Source organism: Brachycentrus maculatus, unplaced genomic scaffold (assembly GCF_059751285.1).
Source record: "Brachycentrus maculatus isolate JH-2025_06_01 unplaced genomic scaffold, ASM5975128v1 h1tg000001l, whole genome shotgun sequence".
NCBI classification, from domain to species: domain Eukaryota; kingdom Metazoa; phylum Arthropoda; class Insecta; order Trichoptera; family Brachycentridae; genus Brachycentrus; species Brachycentrus maculatus.
This window is the reverse complement of record NW_028280756.1, coordinates 530001-553134: the sequence shown is the minus strand read 5'-3', so window position 1 is coordinate 553134 and position 23134 is coordinate 530001.

Genomic DNA, 23134 nt, shown 5'->3' with positions numbered 1-23134 from the left:
AGTGGTAAAAAACGAAGTGTTTTCTTTAATTATTGTAACATGTCTTACCACAAAGTTATACATATTATTTTTTGACATCTCATCAAAGATGAAGAAGAATATGGAAGTCTGGGCATTTACGGGGCTGACGACCGTCATCAGCTGGTTTAAGTGATCACTTTACACACGTGTAACATTCACCAATTCTACCCATTATTGACAACCACACTACTCAAATTCTTGGAAGATCTTTATATATGAACCAATTTAGAAACCTTGTTCTTGAATCACTAGAACTTCACCAGAGACATCTATTGGTGAGATGTAAAGAAGCTTTTTACTAAGCAGAAACTCTTATATTAGTATGTGAGGTCCAAATCCTGGATTATAATCACACACATGAGATGTGAGAAAATACCATTTTCATTTTTATTATTTAGGCTTATAATACATACTAATATAAGAGTTTCTGCTTAATAAAAAGTTTCTTTACATCTCACCAATAGATGTCTCTAGTGAAGTTCTAGTGATTCAAGAACAAGGTTTCTAAATTGGTTCATATATAAAGAACTTCCAAGAATTTGAGTAGTGTGGTTGTCAATAATGGGTAGAATTGGTGAATGTTACACGTGTGTAAAGTGATCACTTAAACCAGCCGATGACGGTCGTCAGCCCCGTAAATGCCCAGACTTCCATATTCTTCTTCATCTTTGATGAGATGTCAAAAAGAATATGAAAATAACTCCTGTAATTGGAGATAATCCAGATTTTGTGAACAAGTATTTGGACACACTCAAAATGTTGTAACGTTTTACATATTTCTCAATAATGTAGGCCCATATGCGTTATATATTATTTTATTAGATATGCATAATATCGACATGCATTGTTATGATAAACGCTGCCTATCCCGATAGGGGTTGAATTAAACTTCAACATTGAAAATATATTTTTTAATGGTTTTCTCCCCCGTCGATGATTTAACTTTTCGTACGGAAATGAACCCCCTTTCTAACAAACCAGAAAAACACCCTCAAAATGATTCAGCCTGATGTTTTATGAATGAATTGAATATACGCCGAAAAGCTGGTTAGTTAAATATTTAAACCCTTAAATAAACATTGAGGTCTAGAACATAAATAACCCCAGCTACCACCATCGATTTATTGGGATGGATAATAAATTTACAATTTATTTATTGTTCGTTACACTTAATTTTACTAGAAAACACTTTTCAACGTTAAACCTTATTCCAAAACATGTATTAATTCATAGTTTAACCGCACTTAATACCTATTGTTTACTTAAATAACAACAAAAAAACTTTTTTTTAAACTTCATTTTAGTCGATTGATTAATTCATCTCGATTATAAACGTAGTAGCTTTAAATTTATGTATTGATATTCTTGATATTAATTAAAATGAAAATGTTTCCCTTAAATTAAATTCTGGCAATTCAATTCAATAGCCAAGTTGAGAAGTCGACTCCAATAATCATTAAAGGTTTAAAAGTTATAAATTTAAATATTTATTCTAGGGAAAGCATATAATTTTATATTAAACTCTTCACTCTTCTTCTTGCTGACGCGATTATTTACACGAAAACATTTCGCTTAAACGAAATTTTCTTCCTTTTCGCAAATAAACCAGGAACTTGGTAAAAGTTTTGATACAATCTTAGAGCGAAAAAATATCTTCGCGCACCTGTTAAACTAACAACAATGTAGCCGGGTTTCTAATCAATAGCTGTATAAAAATAATTTGAAGCAATTTTTAATTTTACATATTTTTATTTTGTATTACATTTATTATTTCGATTGCGTTTTCATTTTGGAATAACATACAGATAAAATAAATCAATTTTACTTAAATTAATAAAAATCAGTAGCTATTTCATATTCCGATAGTACTACCATGATGCCGTTTCCTGCCGTAGTAGACAGAGAGGATGAAATGCCAGACTCATATGCCCTGACATACACTTACTTCCACTACGATAAATATCTAGTCATACATTACTTTCAAAACGTAGACCTTTGTTCGAACAGTTTTCTTTGACCATTCTAGTTCTGTTATCGCATTCACAATTGTCAAATATACTCTTATTACTTATTATCTCGTCATCCATTCGTTCCACATCTCTAAACCAAATAATCTTCTTTTTTTAAATAATCTTTTTAAGTCTTTTTAATTATCCCGTCAAGTAATTCAGCCCTTAATTTCATTCCAAATTACATTTTTAATTATTTCCTTTGTCATTTTTAGATTTTTCCACATATTCGCCTAGGAAATTACATTTCAACGGCGCTCAATGTTATTCATCCTTCTTTTGCCAATACCATGTTTCGCTTTCATATATCATTGTTGACACTGCCTCTCCATTGTGATGTGCACATATGTATGTATAAACTTATTACATCCTTTGTTATATTTTCTTAATTTTTTTTCATCAAAATGAAATCCAGGCTAGGATCTCCCCTCAAAAACTACCATGAAGAAGAATGGTACTCACACATGCCAACTACTTATCTACGGAGTCTTAAATGCAAATAATATACGAGTATACAGGAAGAAAAAAACATTTTTTTATTATGTTACAAAAATTTGAACGTATATAATTATAAAAAAATATTTACTTTTTTTTCCTTTATCAAATATTGTGGAAATGTTTGACACATATTTAAAAACTGTATTTGTGTACTTGAAAGAAAACTTAGCTTTTGGGTCCCATGTGTACTGTTGGGATATTTTCATACTTTTACTTGAAGAGCTCCCCCAGTAAGAGAATTTTCGTCCATGTTTTTTATGAACTTAAAGCCATTACTTTGGAACTGATTATTATTATATCTTATAACTTGTAAGTATATTCTTAAATATTGATTTTACACGGCGACAGCGACATTAAAACGGAAATAGTATTAAACATATTTATTTAGTTTCAAACCAATTTCAATAACGGTTGTTCAATTTGTGTCTTTCATTTTTTTTACACATAAATCTTTATTCTTCTTGCCCTCATTCTTCCTGATGGTGTTCAGAGCTCTGAATCGAATCGATATAGTGTTAACTTGATCATGTATGTCATAATGACTACGTCATCGGTCCTCCGCTTGATATACCAGTCTAGAGTTACGTTAAAATAATATTTGGCAAATTCCCTCAGAGAATTGATATCCGGACCTCCTTTTGCTATAATTGCATGTTTGTAATAATTATTTTAACCTACAATCACTAACATTATATTTTAAAAACATCATGTGGTGGTCTTACGTTCTTCGGCTTTTAATTCATTCGAATTTTAAAATTAAAACCCCAAAAATTCAAAATTGATCGCAGTCATATGTGGTGCAAGTAAAAAAGGACTCGCATCTTACTAATGTTTGTATTACTAATGCGAGTAAAAAAGGATTCACATATTACTCAACAGTTTTTGGTACAGAATGGAACCAGCATATCAGTCTGCGATTGTCGATCATAATGTGCTAGTTGTCAATATATTAATACAATATTTATTTATAAATAAATTTATTTTCGATTGTGGACTGGTTTTATATTAACCTTGTCAATTATTTGTATTTTTTTGTTTTCATTGTTTTTGAAACTTACTTTGTTAAAATCTCCTAAGGGTAGATATGACTTTATTTCTTTAACATAAAATAAAAATAGCACTTAAAATAAAAATTATTATTGTCTTGAATTATTTTTTATAATTTAAGCGATTATTTTACGATGTAAACGAGGTTTATCTTTATTAAATTAACTGAAATATGTCGATAGCCTCCTCTTTCACTCTCAAGAGATACCTCTCTGAATTATTTTGAAGAGAAAGGTAAACTCATCCAATGTTTTTAACTTGTTTTATAAAGACCAATTTAAAATGAAGATTTGAGAAGTAAGTATTCTGATATAAACTGACGGCACGTACAGAAAAGGTTTTATCAGAAGACCGGGATAAGTTTTTCCATAATATGGAAGCAGTATTCCTCTTGAAATGCAAATGAGTACTTGAAGCATGATTGGGATTCCTAAAGATCTGTTTAATGTACATAACTTCTTGATCAGACGGGTTTACACGATGTATGTATTATCCCTCTTTTATGTATCGCAGTTTCCAAAAAGTTTACTTTTTAACAAATAATGACTTTGATGTTTTGAAAAAATATTTTTATACCAATTATTTTTAACGATATAAACATACCTTTACATGTATATTCGTACACATTCTCTTCAACTCTATGTATCATTGATTAGGTTAGATAAAGATAATTTTTGAAGGCTTTGGTTAAAAAGGTTATGTTAGATTTGGATAAATAGTTGCATCGTGAGCTACTTCGATTCCGGAATTTGCTTGTATTTGATTTAGTCACTGCTACTTATTTTATTTTTCTCGACACAGACTAGTATGAGTACGGGTATACAACTCTGAGCGCCCTAGGTATTGCTATTTTGTTTTCTAACTAGTTTTCTTTCTCCATTTCATTTTCCACATCGCAATAATGCTTTTCATCATAAGATCCTACACTTATCTGTACCCTATCATACGTATTCCACTACTAGATCTAGGGGACAATTTATTATCATGTAATTAGCAATATATTTAACATAACGTCGTTTCTATGCAGTACCTTATGTAGCATTGTGTCACTAGATTATCCCTCCTGTTCCCAACACAGATTCAAATAAAAACATATTGAATTAGCTAGAAACAAAAATCCACTAAATGATCTATAAACATTGTACATAATAAGCAAGGTAAATAATAAATGCAATTCCCATCTAAAAAAAATGAGGCATTGTGTATAGAGGTGTATAGAGAATCTAGAGCGGGAATTGATCGTGATATCGTATCTCCATAAAATAAACAAGCAGGGTTTTTCAAAATTGCTACATTAGTGATTTATGTAGCATTCTGTAGAAAATTTATATAATTTAAATATACATAATATTATTTTTTTGTTAATTGATTGTATAAATTTTATATTTATATTTATGTGTGTAAATGTAAATCATTTTGTATATTGTAATAAAAATAAATTTTTATGTCGGCTTTTAATTGTCGTCATCGTAAATTGTAAAGCACCCTTGGTATCTCACAAAAACGGCGCTATATAAATTGTCCAATAAATAAATTATACAATAATAACAAAAATCTGTTATTGATAAATTGTGTCGATTGACAAATATTTGTTATTGATTATTAAAGCGTATTTCAACATTACAGCATAAAATACTTGGTTTAATTGAAATAAGTCCATTTGATTTGGTAGTAGGTACATAAGGAGTACTTGCCCAGAAGCTAATTTTTGATGATGTTACAAGTAAACATTATCATTAATTTAAAAGCATTTATAATGGACGGCTTTCTGTTAGGTAGCAGGCAGGGAAGTACGGAGCAGTCGCAGGTTCCGTGGTGCCCGGAGACCACATAGGTGGTCCGGCGAGATGGGATACTCGCGGAAGACTAATTGCCTACCCACACAGATAGAGCGTTTTCAAAATTAACCAAACAACCCTAACACTTTAAGCACCATCACTGTTTTCTTGGTTTGATGTTCCAATTGATGGCGAAAGTAATTGACATTTCAGGAAGAAAACACATTTAATAAATGAAATATTTTGGCATCTAAAAATTATAAATATGCATATTTATAATTTTAATTAATTTTCAGTGCGTTTCCACTGTCAACGTCTCTTAATAATATTTTATTTATTATTTCGGCATTCACTTTGTGGTAAGACATGATGAAATTGTCAAAGAAAATCACTTATTTTTTACCACTTGAGTTTATTTTATTATGACGACTAGTTTCGGAAGCTATGCTTATCTAAATATATTTGGACCTGAATATGGAAGCATCTGTTAAAGGTAAAAGCAAAACAAGCAAAACTCAACATTTCCAATGGTGGACAGCGAGCTTCTTGATTTATGATTTAACTTGGTATTTCCGATGTTATAGATGTTTCATGGATTTTGTTATTTTTATTTGCTTCACGAGCATTGCGAAATAAAATATATTGCAAAAATATTTTTTTTATGTTCGCTTTTATTTTCTTTGTTTCAAGTTGAACCAAAATGAGCTACAGCAATCCATCCCGGGTACTAAATAGTGGTGCATATATATATATTTTTTTAAGTATTTTTATTATTTACACAAATATTTCAATTTCATACTATTTCTGTGAGCCTAAGCGGCTCATTATTAGAAATAAGTATCAAATTGTGGCAGAGTGGGTTCGAACCGAGAAACTCTGACTTCAACGACCGCGACACTAACCACGGGACCACAATCCGACAATAGTATGTCAAAATTATTTTTTCCCTATATTGTTTGTTTTTCTTTGATTTTATTAAACCCTCACTAAATTTTAACGACAGATGAATTGTTGGCCGGTCTTGCAAGAGTTGAATAGTAGGCCATTTGGCCACCGGCTCCTGAACTGGGTACCGCGGAGGTTACGCACCCGCATGGCCGGTGGACCGAGCATATACACTTTACTCTTCATAAACACCGTGTTATTACTCAACACGACTCCGACACGGGAACTTTTACAAATAACAAGAATAACCAAAATAAGAAGTTCTTTATCTTTATTAAGGCGGAACGGGGAGGGGAGTCGGGAGTTTGGCTAGGCCCATCGATAAGTTTTAACCACTATTTGCCGGTACTTTTAATACCTGACGGGGAACTTTTAAACTTACCTCCTATTTACATTAAGTTTTATAGAGGTTTTTAAATTTCCGTGTTCCTTGTACGAATAACGAGGGGAAATTCGGATTCGTGAACTTTAACTTAAGTGTTTTACTTTTTTATAACTATGAGCAACGTTTATTGCGAAAGAACAAGCTTAAAATGTAATTGCAAATGGCTTCAAAAACTCCAAACCATTTCTCCATTTAAAATCAATCTTAATATTTTTCCTTATTAAGTTCACGAACTTTTAAATTTTAAAGAAAATCGAATGTGTCTATCTTATAAATAACACATTTAGAAATCTCTTGAAAGATTAAATAAATTAGAATATTTTAATAAAACAATATTTTCATTAATTGATTCGGCAGTCCCTTAGTCGTAAAATCTTTTCTTTTTTAATTCAATTTTTACTTATTAAATATGATATTTGAAAATGTTGCAGAATGCATCGAACTACGTGTCACAATAGATTTTAAGAAAAAGTTGTACATATTTAGTTATTAAAACTCGGATTAAAATAATATTGTCTTCATATTATTTTTTGACATCTCATCAAAGATGAAGAAGAATATGGAAGTCTGGGCATTTACGGGGCTTACGACCGTCATAGGCTGGTTTGAGTGATCACTTTACACACGTGTAACATTCACCAATTCTACCCATTATTGACAACCACACTACTCAAATTCTTGGAAGTTCTATATATATGAACCAATTTAGAAACCTTGTTCATGAATCACTAGGACTTCACTAGAGACATCTATTGGTGAGATGTAAAGAAGCTTTTAATTAAGCAGAAACTCTTATATTAGTATGTGAGATCCGAATCCTGGATTATAATCACACACATGAGAAACGCCAGAAAATACCATTTTCATTTTTATTATTAAGCTTATAATTTGACCAGATAATTTATTTACAACATTTTGAGTGTGTCCAAATACTTGTTCACAAAATCTGGATTATCTCCAATTACAGGAGTTATTTTCATATTATTTTTTGACATCTCATCAAAGATGAAGAAGAATATGGAAGTCTGGGCATTTACGGGGCTTACGACCGTCATAGGCTGGTTTGAGTGATCACTTTACACACGTGTAACATTCACCAATTCTACCCATTATTGACAACCACACTACTCAAATTCTTGGAAGTTCTATATATATGAACCAATTTAGAAACCTTGTTCATGAATCACTAGGACTTCACTAGAGACATCTATTGGTGAGATGTAAAGAAGCTTTTAATTAAGCAGAAACTCTTATATTAGTATGTGAGATCCGAATCCTGGATTATAATCACACACATGAGAAACGCCAGAAAATACCATTGATCACTCAAACCAGCCTATGACGGTCGTAAGCCCCGTAAATGCCCAGACTTCCATATTCTTCTTCATCTTTGATGAGATGTCAAAAAATAATATGAAAATAACTCCTGTAATTGGAGATAATCCAGATTTTGTGAACAAGTATTTGGACACACTCAAAATGTTGTAAATAAATTATCTGGTCAAATTATAAGCTTAATAATAAAAATGAAAATGGTATTTTCTGGCGTTTCTCATGTGTGTGATTATAATCCAGGATTCGGATCTCACATACTAATATAAGAGTTTCTGCTTAATTAAAAGCTTCTTTACATCTCACCAATAGATGTCTCTAGTGAAGTCCTAGTGATTCATGAACAAGGTTTCTAAATTGGTTCATATATATAGAACATCCAAGAATTTGAGTAGTGTGGTTGTCAATAATGGGTAGAATTGGTGAATGTTACACGTGTGTAAAGTGATCACTCAAACCAGCCTATGACGGTCGTAAGCCCCGTAAATGCCCAGACTTCCATATTCTTCTTCATCTTTGATGAGATGTCAAAAAATAATATGAAAATAGCTCCTGTAATTGGAGATAATCCAGATTTTGTGAACAAGTATTTGGACACACTCAAAATGTTGTAAATATTGTCTTCAGTATTCCATTGACCACAGTTTGAAAATGCTATTAAATGGTGAAACAATTGTCAGGAATTTAATTTTCATATGTTTTTAATAGTAAAATACAATTTAGTAGACTCTTAAAATCAGTGTTAGATTTTAATATTTAATGTATACATATGGTCTTCCTTTACTTCTATTATATTTCCAACAAAATTCGACTGAAATATTTGTTTTACCGTTCTTTCCTCGTTTATACGTTCCACGCCATGTTTAAACTATGTTTCATACATTTTTTTAAAGTTAATAATACTGCTGTTTTTTCTTCTTCAAATAAATCTAAATTACTTCGGAAAATATTTTATCATGTAATACGTATTCTTAGAATCATTTCTGATTTCAAATACTTTTCCAATCTGATATATGTGAGTGATAATAATCTTCACTGATGAATATTTTATTATATTTATATTGGAATTTAAATCACAGACTTTTGCTTCCTGTTTGGTCAGAGTTATTGTTTCAATTATTAAATTTCATTATTCATTCTCAAGGGTCATTTTGAGAGTGATTGTTTAAAATTTATTGTTTGAATTAATTGTTTAAAATATAATTCCGTTTAACAACTCGTAGCTAAGAATATCATCACCCATCCTACCATTTTCTCGAAAGTGGAATTATCAGTAAAATTATAAATAAACATTATTGAGGTAAATTTTGAATTGCCGAAGGTAAATTCCTGGGACAAATCGAAAGTAGATGAACTGGGTAAAATTTAGAGGCAACTTTCAAACATTAAATTAAAAATTGTAATTTAAATTGCCTTTAGAAAAGACAAATACCTTACTATATTGTAGTTTCATACAAACAACGTGTATATTTTTCAAAAAATATAATTTTTTAAGAGTAACACGATGTGTACAATTTACACCTGCGCTGTGTAAGATGATATCATTCAAGATATCAGACCTCCCCATTTTGATTATCCCTTTCAAACGCAATGAAAAAAAAATCAGTATGTTGTTTTTAAAATGGTTAAGAATAACATTATAAAACAAAGAGCAATTTTAGTATGCACTGTTTCAAATCGGTATAAATTGAGCGAAAATATAAGTTTTTTTACAGCAAGTAAGTTATTTAGTTGATTCTTAGCGACTGCAGATTTCAGAACTGTAAATTTTAACACATAAAAAATTGCGACGCAATCTAGTATCTAGCTTGAGTGAAGGAGAGCAAAAAATCGTCAGTAAAAAGCCGTATAACGTTATTTAGTTATTTGAGACAGTACTCGGGAAATTTTATAACCGTTCCGCCTAAATTCGTGAATGGATTCGTCATATTTCCGAGTATGCACGAACAACTATGTTCGGATAAAGTACGAGTAATCTGGTATAATTAAAATCGGGTTCTTGCACGATGAGCTTCTTAAACTCTCGTGAAATTTGTTGTTCTATCCGGGGAATAATAACGCCGACAGCTATTAAAATGTCATCTGTGAAGTTGCGAGGGGTCAGAAAAAGACAGCGAAGTGTTCCGGTTGAGAGAGTACAGTGTATATTGTGACAGTTCCTATGACGGATGGGTTGAAGGCAGCAGAGGCACCATTCTGATTCACTCGGATCTTGTGACGTGCCTTCGAGTATTATGGAGTCAGTACGGAACTCCGGTTATTTCGTATTCTATACGTACAATATATGAATACCTTGCACAATAGTAACTTTTTTAGGATAACAATTGTTGATTTTTTTTATATCAATACCCGCATCTTCTTTTTTTCAAACTGAATTGAAATTGAAATATTTTCATATAGGCCTGAGGATTGTTAGTATTGTGAGATCAAATAATATTATTTTACTTACTTTACTCATTTATAGTGAACTCGATTTGTCAAAGAAAAATTATGAAATCTACTGTTGTTAAAATACAATTTAATTAATAATGTAGCTATTCTGGAAATAATGCCAACAACTTTATTTTTATGACAAACATAAATTAAATTCAAGAGTTTGATCAAAGTTATACATATAATTGTTCGTAAAAACTTTAGATTTAACTTCTGAGGGCTTTATATTCCGAGCATACAGAAAATAACTCAACACCGGTTAATCCAATTTTAGTACGAAAGAAATATGGAAGTCTGTACATTTACGTGGTTATGACTCGTCATCGGCTTGTTAACTGAATAATTTATTCACTTATATAACGTTTACCATGTTAACATCTGTATTATTTAAATGTTCAAAAAAATATTTTTTTGCGGATATAATTATCTGCGCCTTTGACATTTGATGCTGTGAATGATATTTGGTGAAAAGCTGCATTGTCTCTCAAATTTTTTATCCTTGCTAAGGTAACATTCCTTGATTCTTGTTTGCACATGTACACAGGGCAAATTGTGCGCATGACACCGCATTGACCATCAATATTTTAATTAGATCATCAATTACATGAAGGCATGGTACAAAGTCCTGCTTTTGAAATCTGAGAGTTGATATATTTTTGTAAATTCTTGAATGTTTTTTGCTGATACATAATTAAATATAAATTAAACATTATTTGTAACCACTTTTGATCGGTTATTACAAGCATCTTGTCATCTTCAGGGATGTAGTACAAGTCCATTCACGAAGATGATAAGATGCTTGTTGTAACTGGTAAGGAAAAAATACAAAAATAAAAGTGGTTAAAAAAAGGTTGAGTGTTATTTTATTCAATTTTTTTATATTTGTAAAAAAATATATAACGAGATGTTTTCACGTGATTCGTGATCGCTAAAAAATTCAAGGATTTATATTTTCAACTAGCACGTAATTTAAAATGATTTTTTTCATGTGGGCTCTTCCATCTCCATGTCATCAAGCAGAGGTTAACTTTGACAGCATAATGATAATATTGTATATAATATTCATGATGTATCTATTTTTTCATGTGGGCTCTTCCATCTCCATGTCATCAAGCAGAGGTTAACTTTGACAGCATAATGATAATATTGTATATAATATTCATGATGTATCTATTTTTTCATGTGGGCTCTTCCATCTCCATGTCATCAAGCAGAGGTTAACTTTGACAGCATAATGATAATATTGTATATAATATTCATGATGTATCTATTTTTTCATGTGGGCTCTTCCATCTCCATGTCATCAAGCAGAGGTTAACTTTGACAGCATAATGATAATATTGTATATAATATTCATGATGTATCTATTTTTGAGAAAACTAAGCCAGTAAGTACCTAGGTACTCGTGGTTTTGTACGTGTGAATGTAGGCAGACAACATTGGCATTGTAAACAAACCATCAGTCATTTCCAACACCGCCAAGTGAAGTAATGACATCACTCAAGACGCTTTTAATAAATGGAACAATTCTTATATTATATCGCCCACAGAGGAAGAATAAAGAAGAAAGGTGTTTCACTTTACACAATGCAAAGCGTGGGCCTATTCACGAGAATACCAAACACTCAAATAACATTAACCTATGATTATTGTGAATAATATACACTCCGAATACTGCTCCGAGGCTCTCGAGGCGTACACACGCACTAGACACTCTCCGCAGAGACGTTGGTACTCTATCAAAAGGCGACATCGTATCTCAAAGACAGCCTTTGATTGTGCTTCTATGAGTCGAGCCAGGTACACTCACATAATCGGACAAATTGTCAACATTTTTACGTGGAATGGGGTCACAGTAAACATCAGAGCAAAATAACTGAACACAACAGTTATAACGTTGCTACATTACTACCGAGACAAAGATTTTTAACGCCATAACTTATCTATTTTTACAATTTCTTGTACAGAATATATGAACATTGGCGGACCTTTTGCAATGAAGCAATACCTTTTTACTAACCAATAAATCCACGTCCAGTAATAGTGATTTCATTTAACGGATAAAATAATTGCAAACAATTGTTTACAATTAGGTTTGTTTACACATAAATAAAAAGAAATAATCATAAATTAAATAAATCTGACCCTTATCTGTAGTACCTAAATGGTTTACAAAGTATTCCATTGAATAAATCCAGATTTAATTTTACCATAAATATCAAAAATGCAAGGTGAGCTTCAGGTACTTGGATAAAGTAATATTAAATAAATATTTATAAAAAAAATAGTATGCTGTTTTTTATATTGAAAAACCTTTTTTTAATAATTAAGACCAGAATAACATTTTTTAGTAAAGTAAAAAAAAATCATGATAATTACCTTAGATGCATCAATAAAATTACAATACATTTTTACTCACACAACGTTTAATTTTTGAATCCGCAATATGGAATTCGAATCGTAGAAAATTCGATAGAGCGCAAAAATATGAAATTAAAACAAGTACCGAAATCATTTAAACTTAAATAAGTCCCATATTTCTCAATTTTATTCACCGAGTAATTATAAAGAAATTTCCTGGCAAAGTTCATTTTTATCTGAATATTTAAAAATAAAACCTTCATGGTTCATAGCTATGACTTTTTCAAGTGAATTTGGGGCGAGTGTATTTTCCTAAAAATTATGGATGAATGAATAAGGACAATGTCTGTACCTTTGATACTCCAATCGTTTCTTCCTTTTGTGCGTTTGTTTTCGAAATGAAAAAATCCTAAGAATACAATGGTTAATGCGGTGACAGTTTTGTAAAACTCCATTGCTGCGTAATTGTGAAGTCGGTGACAGTAAAAGACTTGAACTTTTGAGGTTACACGCAATTAAATATTGATAGCGTTTCCATTGTTACTGTCCCTAAGTCTTTGTACTATGATATCCACAGTAGGTACCTGAAATTAATAAAAAAATATTTAAATTGAAATTTTATTTAGTCTCCTTTATTTCAAATTCACTAAAATACGTGGTTTTAAGGTTTTTCACTCTGGCGTTATGCGCAAACTGTAATTTCGTTTACAAAAAATAATCTACGCTTTTTTGTATTACCGTATCTTTACATTTTGTCACTGAGTATTATTTTCATATCAGATTATACAATATTATCAATTAAAAGTGTCGGGTTGTGGTTCCGTGGTTAGTGTCGCGGACTGTTGTGTCAGAGTTACCCGGTTCGAACCCACTCTACCACAATTTGATACCTATTTCTAATAATGAGCCGCTTAGGCTGAAGAAGTAGTATGAAAATCAAAGAATAATAAGGCTCACAGAAATAGTGTGTAAATAATAAAAACCCAAATATTGAAAAGTGATTAGTTATTCACGAACCTGGATCAATAGTTTAGGAAAATTAAATAAATATGTATCACAGTGCCAAATTACTCTCCTCTACTGAGAATCGAACCCGGGACCACATACATGGTAGATAATTGTGATAAAAATTGCACTGCAAAAAATGCAGATATAGGGCAATAAAGTAAATCATGGAAAAAGCGCTGAAAAAGTCGATGCAATAAATCGTTGAATGAATTCAGTTCGGTTGATTTAAGTGCCAAAATTGACGTTTATAGTAAATAATACATACATAAATTTTGTTTACAATAGTGAAAAAGTCCGCCTCTTTTTTGTCCGCCTCCGTAGTGTAATGGTCAGCACGCTCGGCTACCGTTCTGGAGGTCCCGGGTTCGATTCCCAAGGGGGGTAAAATAAATATAAGTGATTTTTTCACTGTCATATTTATTCAATATTACCCTGGACTGGTACCTGAAGCGGAGGGCTGATCACCTTTCCTTCATGTGTAAACCATCAAGATAACACTGCGTTTATATGACGCAGTGCCCTATGCACCATTGGGGTGCGGATAAGGGTTTTATTATATTATTATTATAGTGAAAAAGATATGAAATACAATTTAGTCAATTTAAATTTAAATTTAAATCAAACGTATTAGACACTGTTTATCCTCACTGGATATAGAAATTACCTGTTCTAAAGAAGGCGGTATCTATTTTTTTACTATAAAATACAATATATTAAGTCGTAATAATATGTAAAGAGATTCATGGTAAATGTAAAAATTTTCAATATAAAAATAATAAATTATCAAAAAATGTGGATATAAAATAGCGAATACTGCCAATGAGTTTATAACCATTACTATCTTTGTTTTTCCATGTGTTATATTTGCTCATTTTTTTAAATTCAACAAACGAAATGAAAACGAGTGAAAAACTACAACGTGAATTCAGTTTATCACAAAAAAATACAATTAAATGTCAATATTTTAAACTGGGTTCTCTGATTTCAATCGGGTGCTTTAGCTACAAAGCTACGTAAAAATCTCTTTGTAACCTAAATATAAACAATAAGTATAATATTTAGTATTTTACCCATTGCTGTTTTCTAAGATGAATTTGTAAAAAATTACTTTTCCAAATAACCTGTAATTTATTCATATTTTTTTACCTTTACCCATCATAATGTTTAATGTATGAAGGTATCTTGTGTTACACCGTGTAAGAGATGAAGTCTCAAAACCGCTAACTTTATGATTTATAATATTTATCTGATATAAAGTTAAATGGATCCATTTAAGTTTAAATACTCAGTAAATCTATTTTATATTATAATACTGGATACTTGACGGAGGTCTAAAGTTTTACGTTCCTAATTCCCGTCTCGCGTCTCAACGCATTATGAAAATATTTTTACGATGTAAAGTACTGGGATTATTTTCTATTGTCTTTCGCGATGAACATACAAGGAAAGAGTGTAATTATTAAGTTTAGTTCTGAAAGAACGGAACCATATGGTGCCTCCAAAATATCGCGTGGGTTTTAGTATTGTATGATAATTTCTTGTGATTTAAAAGTTATGTACGTTAATTAGTATCTGCGATTCAGTTTTATGGGAAAAATCTCGTTAGTGCAGTTAATCGCGTATTGTATCGACAGCAACAAAACAACTTTTGATTTAGGAAGTCGTAGTCATTTTTATCTAATCTAATTAGTCATTTTATTACACTGAATTAGTTAGTATTGTATAAGTATTGTATATGTATTATGGAAATTTTCTATTGACATTGCTGTCGGAATTGATTTAATTATTTTTTCGTGTGAAGAAATTATTTATTTGATCCCTATTGATAAGTCATGTTATGCACAGAGCACAGCATGTAAATAAGGTAGTCTTCTTAATTATTTGATGGCTGGGAAATTTACTCAATACTTTTTTTATGCACAAAACATTTTTTTCTCAAATCTTATCAGTTTCTCTCTCTCTCAGAAGAACATGTCTCTCGACGTTTTAAAAAAAATTACATGCAGTAAAATGTAAATATATTGAATTGGAAATTCAATAATTGTATAAATGAGGACTTTTATTGGCCCAGTACAAGTGCTTGTTTTAAAAAAAATAACATATACCTATATGTAAACTAAAATTACTGATATGTCATATTTCCTAAAAAATCCATCTCTAAACACCACACAATTAAAAAAAACTCACTGCCTAAATGTAAAATGAGTAACAGTCCGTTCATGTCACGTTTATGGGACGTGTATACTGAAAGTAGTCGTTTACAAACTTGTCAAGTATGTATATAAGATGCACAAGCTAGTACGAGTACGGGTATGTAATTCCTAAAGTATGATAACTAATGATGTCATTTTGATTTTTGTGCTATTCCTCTTATATTTCACTTCATCCATCTTATATAATATAATTACAATAGAATCTACCTTTTTCGTCCCCGACATTATCAGGATAAGCTACTTCGTCTCTTGAATGCCAAAAATAGCTAGTAAATAAAAATGGTAAATATCGTATTATATTTAAATTTGTGAATGATTTATTTAATTATAATGGTGTTTTAAGTTCAATCAGTATTTTAACTTCTGGTATAAAGTGTAAAATCTTACTGATCATAATTGAATGGAGAGTAAACATAATTGATACCATATCTGCTTGAATGCTGGTTAAGAGGGTGGTCGAAAATAGATGTGTACTCAAAATTAGACATCCCCAGAGGATCAAAGACGAAAGGTGTCGTGTATGACACACCCTTGTCGTTTAAAGGCTTAAATTCTCTCTCGCAAACTTGGTAAGGTAAGATCTGAGATCGATTCTCAGACACCCCTTAAGAAACTTTGCAGGTTGTTTTTAATGTAGCTACAAATTGATGAGTTTTATCCGAAGTTTGGATCGACTCCATCAAAGCTTTCATGTTAAATAAATAAACAAATTAATTCAATTTCATTTTATAGATTCATAAATTCAGCACAGTTTGTTTAGTACGAAAATAAACAGTGGCAATGCTTGCAAACAATTTACTGCTAACGTTACAATTTATATTCACGAGCTTTCATAACAGTCGTTTGTTTACGTTTTCAGGGACCTTTTTAATAGATAATGTATTCGGAACAAAATTTACGAAAACCTTTTTGAAAGAAAAAAACAGCGTTTTATTGATGGGAGCTTCTGTCTGTAAAAAATATTGTTTCTCTTTGTATGAACCCTAAAAGCACTGCTTTAAAGTGATATGGCCTTATTTTCGTAATAACAAACGAAAAAAAATAAAATTGCGATTTAAACGACAGTCCAAATAATGTTATATATTATTATTACTACATATATATGTATTAAAATTATTGTTAACTTAAATATACATGTTCATATTTGCACAAATTTGTATAAATAATGGTAAGCAGCCCCAAGTGTCTTACGTTCTCTTTTTTTGCTATTCTTAATAAACGTTGCCAAATATTTCTCATTTTTTTCTTTTCCATGTTGTAGTAGCGTTTTTCTCCATGGGCTCCTTCATCCGTCCTCATCATCAGCATATTATCAAATATATTTCACTCCTAGATCCAAGAATCTGAAGCTAAAGATAGATGAGCAACTTGCCTTCATACCTATCTAGTTATCACCGTGCTGATCCGATGCAGTACTCCATGTACCATTTGATTTGAATACAAATCAGATCCGGGCTTTATATCTGTTTTTTAGTCTAAGCCGACGAAAGATTATTTATTTCAATTTATATGCAATTTCAGATATATATTACAGAGGTATAATATGTTACCTGTTTGTGTGTATGTGCATATTTCGGCAAAATAAAAACGTTCTATCCTTATTGTAAAAGAATGAGTTTTCACGTGGTATTCATAATATTCGAGAATGAGTAAAAGTACTTACATCAGAAGCTCGCATTCTAACTTACCCGCGTGAAATATAAAAACGCAACCAGCACCTACCCTCCCTTACTATGTAGTACTTAACTTACCTTACTACCTTCCCTTATTAATTCTCTGTGCACGTCACTGGCTATCATATGAAGAGCGGATATCACACAGAAATTTAAGCGAAGCCTCGTAAAAATGTTGTACGTTTTTCGCGTGTGGCAATTTGAAGTAGAATTCATCAAAATATGTCTAAAAGTATCAACAGAGAGCAACACTGAACATGGCAATATTCGAATCCTTGAGACCATGTGGTATGACAGAATGAACGATTATTAAATATATTTATGTAGACATGTTACTCTGCTAACGTGGTAATTATTTTCAGGACTCATGATTCGTACAACGTAATAAAACAACTTTATGGCTTTTCCTATTTTTTTTATACTTCTTCAATTTCGTAAAAAAATATATAAAATAATAACTGTTAAAAGTCTGGCCCACTCGAACTTTCAAAATTTCAACAAAACTTTTATATTTTATATTAAAATTAGGTACTTCCTTTAAAATGATTAAGGCGTGTCAAGATTCTCTGCTTCCGCCTTCTAAGATATTACTTTGTATCAACAGTAGGTTAATGAAAATTCTTTTGTTATAAATCCTATACGGATCGTATCGAGAAGGTTCCCATAAAGTCGCGTCATCTGGCATCACGTATATCTCCAATAAAGACGTCAACAGTTCAGCTCCGAGACACGCCACTCCGACTGATACGTGCGTCAAGTCAATCTGGAAACAAAAAAAGATCCCTCTAGTAAAAACTTTAGCAAAAAAGAAAATGATACACTCTGACTTAAAAAATTTTTTATTTCTGTAAATATTTACTTTTTCGGTGTGCCTGGTTTTGCTATAAAATATTACACAGCTTTTGCCAGAGTAATACGCGTACCTCTACGACAGTTTATTATTCCAAAACAAAATAAAGTCATTTTTCATGAAGCCGAGGTAAAATTTCGAGGCTACAAACATCAGGTATCAGATATAAACTTGACGAATAACTTCTGACGCTGAGAATATACCAAAAAATGAGTTGTTTATTTGCAAGATTCTGTTATTTTTCACGCTTGCGTTAAATATTTATATTTCTTTGGCAATATGGCACTGATCATTTATTAAAATAGTTTGTTTAAACGATATTTTGTAGTTTAAAAAAAACATAGGTAACTATAAAAAATATTTTTATTTTAACATTTGTACTCCTGTTAAGCTAAAGTTTTTCTGAAAAAATTGGCTATCATTTACATTTAAGATTTTTGAGATCTTGAGTTGTAAAAAGAATATAAAGATGAATTTAAAAATCGATAACATAAATGAATGATGAAAATGTGATTTAAAATCATCACTATTGGATTCAGAACGCTTGCTAGGTCGACACACGGTAAACATACCAAATTCAATGTATAACATAAGTACAAAAAGTTCTCAAAATGTGAGTACATTTAAAAAGAAGCCAGTTAAATTAGTTTTGTACACACACATGATGAAAAGCTCATTACATATAAAGTGACACAATTATACACACAATTCCAGAATCACTCCAGAGAGCACAGATTCGTACGAGTAGGACTTAAAGAAATATACATAGTCCTACGAATGTGGTCAGTCGCCACTCTTAGTCACAAGGAAAATTAGAAAATTAAATCCTGGTCCAATCGGAATTGAAATTAGCGCAGTAGGCACCTTGAGAGACCTAAATCAATTTGTTTTTTCACTTCGATTAGGTATGAGTAAAACGCATACAAAACACTCTATTCGTATCAAACGCGTAAAAACAATTTGCAACATTTTCAAATTGCGTCATTTTCATTAAGCGTTATTTCATATTATTTTTTGACATCTCAACATACATAGGTGAAGAAGAATATTGAATTCTGGGCATTTGTAGGGCTTACGACCGTCTTCGGCTGGTTTAAGTGATCACTTTACACACGTGCACCGATTCAGTTACCTATTCTACCCATGATTGACAACCACACTATATCATTTTTTGTAAGTTCTACCATATATATGTATAAATAATCCAATTTCGAAACATTGTCCTTGAATCACTACAACTTTCACTAGAGACATCTTTTGGCGAGATGAATAAGCTTTTTTATAAGCAGAAACTCTTTTATTTGTTTGTGAGATCCGAATCCTGGATCAAAATGGAATACATGAGAAACGCCAGAAAATATTGTTTTCATTTTATTATTTTACCTTATAATTTAACCAGACAAATTATTTGTAACATTTTGAGTGTCTCCAAATACTTGTTCCTAAATCTGGATTATCTTCAATTATTTTTTCATATGAAAAAGTAACTCTTTTAATTGGAGATAATCCAGATTTATGAGTAAGTATTTGGACACACTCAAAATGTTGTAAAGCGTTATTTCAGTTTATATCACTATTATGAAACTGTTTGAAATGGTTTTGCATTTACATACATACATATGTAATGTATTATATTATTCCTAAACGTATTACGTGTTACACAAAACATCATGATGGACTCCCTGTCGGCTAGTGCGTACTTTCGTTATGAACAGCATCAAAACACTTTCTGTTTTAAAAATCACGTTCTTTAAGATTTTTAGACACGACTGTTGATGTAAATCACTTTTAATAATTTCGTGTTAACTACTTGAATTAGCCATTAAAAATTAATATTTCTGTTGCGTCACGCTTCTTTGCAAGATTTTAGTCTTGTTTCACTCGTTAAATTCACGTCATTCATTCGTAGCTGTAATTAAAACAACATTAGTAAAAACTTTTCTCTTGCCTGTTGTGACATAATTCAGTCGTGGTTTTAAAATCTGACAGATAAAAATATGCAATGTAATCTTACAGACGTATTCTAAATGATTAAAAAACAAAAACCGATAATTAAACGTAATATTTTCTAAAATAAGTGTAAAAGATAATTTTCACGTGTTTTTTCATAGCCGTATCATAAACAATTAAGTGTTGCACTTAAATTTAAATTTAAAGCTAATTAGTGCTACTCGTACAGATATTTTGCCTTAGGGGACTCGTACACTTAACCAGTTTCCATGTGCCTGAACCATCAATATCATTCTTCTTTCTAACTTTTATTTCTCCTTCATTTCTTTTCACACAAAGTAATAAAATATTTTCTCCCAAGCTCCTTCACTTACGTCACGTGTATTCTATAAACGACAATACTCTCATACATCTAATAATCTGGTGAGCTGAACTGATCACATTGCCTTCATATAACTACTTACTTATCCAAATTAGCTCCCAATTATATGCTTAAATAAGCATATGAAGTGCGCAAACTGTCTCTAGGCTCTTGTGTTTGCTGCTAGCTCCCTCGCATCCTCTCATGTTATGACTTGCCACGCGTCCCAAAGTTCAGACGGGAACTGTAATCCGTGGATGTCCTGGGCGGCGGAAACCCGATACCTTGTAAAAGAGGAAAGTTCGATTGGGGCCATCGGGAGTCGTCAAAAATCATATTTTTTGACGACTGGTATATTGCAATTTATTTGATTTAATTATCGGTTCCCAGATAATAAATATTGTGCATCTACAAACTATGTGCTTGCATAAACTAAACCCGGTATTACGACATGTCTTAGAGTGCAAGTATAGGAACTTTCTAATATTATGCCTAGTTTTACATTTACCAACATAAAACTTGGTATGATCAATCCATACACATTCCTCTACGCATAATCTTCTAAGAACAATACGAATTGATTGACAGATCGGAGTTTAGATTACCCGGAATAGCTGAATAAACATTGGTATTACAATCACACAGTAACGTTACGTGGTTGTTCCATGAGATAGTTGGCGGGTTTCCACCACACGAAGGTATTTACATAATCTGCCTTTCCCACAATTGACAAAACAATTATCAGTCAAAAGGCGCACGCTTATTATCAGATCCGAACCCAGGATGAAAAGAACGACAAAAATTATTCTTTTATCTAATTTACTTGTTTTAGTAAGCATGTCTAAAGATAAATTGACATTACAAAGCATTTTTTTATAATCGTGATTGTAAAAATTTTATGCTTTTCTGTTCGGTTTATAGGGTGAGCGCAGAACTAAAATGTTTTAATTTCAAACTTCTCCAGTTTTTTTCACCTTTTGGAAATACCAGTGCAAAACTGAAACTGATAAAAAAATTAAGTATCATTTTGTTTATCGATCAGTTGTGAATACCATAGATTATTCAACATCAACATTGCATGTTTGTTTCAATAAATTTTCAAAAGTTTAATTGTCAGTCTGTCATTTCTCTTAACCTTATTTCTTTTATATTTCACGTGTTCAGTGGTTCAATTAGGCTGGACTACTAAATATTTTTAAAAAAATTGTAATTAATGACACAACAAGTATTAAAACTTTAAGTTGTACAACATTAATGACAAAATCCTTTAACGCGTTGAAACTATCCAAAATTATTCATTTATTTATTCAAACATATTTTGAAGCAGTGATAAAAAAAATTATGCGAAATAATTTTTACAATTTAAAGCTTTTTATACGTTCTTTTATGTAACGCTAGCAAACGTTTTAAACAGCGCAGTGTCTGTTAAATATTTAAAACAGTAGAGTCCGCGATGCACCGAGTACTCAACATACACGTATTGTGACTGCGTCGTTTTGAGTCCTGAATAACTCAAGCCGTCCCTGTATATCAGTCAGCATCAGAATTGACAAGCAGACTCCGGACTCGGAATATTTTGTTATTCATCGCGAGGATAGAAGGTCGTACGTCTTCCCGCTCCCGTTCCCATCAGATAGCAGTACGTGCCGCCGGCCGGGCGGTGCGGGTGTGGACGGGTGTGGACGGGACTCTGAACGGGTTAATATTTGATGGGCTATCGGCCCATTTGCGGTCCGTCACGGAGACACAAAACAGAAGGATGTATTCAGCATTCGACGTTTTGTGTACATACTGGACATACTCGCGAGGTAACCAAACGTATAGCATTTCTGCAAACTTTTCACACACCAAATGAACAGAACCTACATTTTAAAGTTACCGAATAAGAAAAACATTGTCAAATCTACTAGCGAGTGTTTTTGCCTAGAATTTTCACAGATGAATTACATGAAATAACAATAACATTAAACATAAAGAGTAAATCCACTCACGAATAGGCATAGGCTATGAAACTTACAAAGTTAAAACCTGAGTAGGGACATGCATAAGCCGTAGCTAGATTTCAGAGTCACTTGGATGTTAGGTTATTAAAAAAAAGTCAAATCTACTGCACCTAATTCTCTTTAACACATTGAAATACATTTTTTTCTTGGTGTGGCTTCCAATTTATTCTCATTTTATATGTGATATGTGGTTGTAGTCCCGTGGTTACTGTTGCGGACTCAGAGTTTCTCAGTTCGAACCCACTCTACCACAATTTCATATCTATT